This window comes from Cicer arietinum, chromosome 6, assembly GCF_000331145.2.
Source record: "Cicer arietinum cultivar CDC Frontier isolate Library 1 chromosome 6, Cicar.CDCFrontier_v2.0, whole genome shotgun sequence".
Taxonomy (NCBI): Eukaryota; Viridiplantae; Streptophyta; class Magnoliopsida; order Fabales; family Fabaceae; genus Cicer; species Cicer arietinum.
This window is the reverse complement of record NC_021165.2, coordinates 48,489,782-48,492,211: the sequence shown is the minus strand read 5'-3', so window position 1 is coordinate 48,492,211 and position 2,430 is coordinate 48,489,782.

Here is a 2,430-nt window from a genome sequence, read left to right as displayed (position 1 = left end):
AATAAGGTCATGCATAATTTGATTAATGAGATTGTACTAAACTTGACATGTTTTGTATGCAATGTATTTATTATGTCATGTATGCAATGCAATCCTTCATCCACAACAATTATAAACAACTTAGCAACATACCAAAATTCAAGTGGGAATTAAATCCTAAGTATATGATCAAAAGTTGGAACCAAAAATAAATTTAGCCAAAGCCAGAACTCCTAACTAGAGGCAACACATTATGGAGTAACATATCAGAGACGTAATGAGCAAAGTCAGTAGATATGGGACCAGAGCGTTCTAATCAGAGGTAGCATGAATAGAGGAAGAGTCAGCATGATCAGATAATGCATGAATCAGGGGCAGTGTTATCGTAGGTAGATTTTGATTAGGGGATATGTGGATCATAGGATACATGGACCAATGGTAGCGTGGCTAGAGGCTACTTGGACCAGAGGCAGTGTGGTTAGAGGATACATGGACCAAAGCCAACATGGTCAAAGAAAGAATAAAAGGATACATTGCTATAGAAAAAAATCAAAGGATACATGTCCAAATGAAGAATTAGATGATACATGTTCAGAGGAAGAATCAAAGGATACATGTCCAGAGAAAAAAATCAAAGGATACATGTCTAGAGAAATAATAAGAGGATACATGTCAAAAGGAAAAATCATAGGATACATGTCAAGAGGAAAAATCAGAGGATATGTGTCTACAGGAAGAATCAAATGATACGTGTCAAGAGGAAAAACAGATGATACGTGTCCAGAGAAAGAATCAAATGATATATGTTCCGAAGATGAATCATATGATACATGTCTAGAGGAAGAATCAGAGGAACGTATAGAAGGGAAACAATAAGGGAAAAAAAAACAAAAGGAGAAATCAGAGGTAGTAATACTCAGAGTTGAGAAATAGTATTAAAGGCAACATACTCAAAAACATAAGTTAATCATCAAAAGCATAATATCCAAAATCACGAGTTAGGAACTAGAGGCAGCAATATAAAAAGAATTATTAGAGGAAAAAATACTTAGGTTTTTTAAACAAAAACCGTAGGCAAAAATCCCAAAGTACAAAATGACACTCATAGGCAAACTACATAGGCGATGGTGACAAAACATCCAAGTAACGCGCATTTGCCTTCAGTAACATGATTTGCTCATTAAATTACTGTTCTTTTCTCAAAATTATGAGATTTCCCAAATTACTAACACAACAATCAAACAAAAAGCAAACAAACAACAAGCATGGAAATTTAAAATCATATGGGTGCTGATTCAAAACACCTATATGCTATAAATTCCATTTTTCTAACACATCTAAATTCTTCTAACCCATAAAATATAAAAGTCATCTCCAAATAACAAACATAGAGCACATAAACATGCATATATAATTGTTATAGAAAAAATATAAATAAACATATACTTCATTTAACTGTTAAAATCGCAAAGCACCAAAGATACAAATCAACTAAAATGCACAAATTCTATTTGTTAGACTATATATCAAATAGATGATTATGGAATATCATCATCCAGTAGAGTAAAGAGTCCCACCATTGGACAATGTCCCACAGTTATACAAATGTTCTTCATTATGTCAATGCATGATTGTGAAATATCACCACCCCGTAAAGCAAAGAGTCCCACCATTAAACAATGTCCCATTGTTGAACAAATGCTCTTCAGAGTTTCATGTTCAGTACTCCATCGTTGAGTATTCTTCTAAATCACATTGTCTTTTCAAGAAACTGTTGTCAAGTACTCGAGACTAGATCCAGGCCACAAATGCATGTATGAATATCATCACCTTAGTTAGTAACAAAATAGATCAGTCAACCAGAGCGTCCAAAACCATTCAACCTTGTCCTAAACCAACCTGGTTTAGACACAAATTCTTCACCTTGAATAATCACCCGATACCAATATAAATATGCAAATTGTTTAATCTCATAATATCACTCATAAACATGTAATTCATGTAACACATATTTTGAAGATAACACATAAACAAAAACAATGCATAACATCACAATATATTTATATCGCATAAAATTCAAGTAGAAAAGCAAATGGATGGATGCCCTTTCCATTATGAGTGTCGTTATTAAGGTTCCTATGTAGTGGTCTTTGCTCCAAAAACGTTACACCTTCACAAATTAATTTACTACTCACTTAGTGTCAAAATTCATTTATCCATAATTCATATTAAAGGTTTGGTATTGGCTTAAGGTTTTAAGACAAACCATTTCTTTTATATATTTAAAAGATACCAATACTCTCACATTAGCAAGCACACAAACAAGTAGCAATACAAATATATTTTGAATCTATATTTGGCACAAGTGTCTCATTGTAAATTCAATCAAATAAAGGAAAGATGTAATTTTTCAAATATTTCTTTTGGACAAAAATTCTAATATAAGAAACA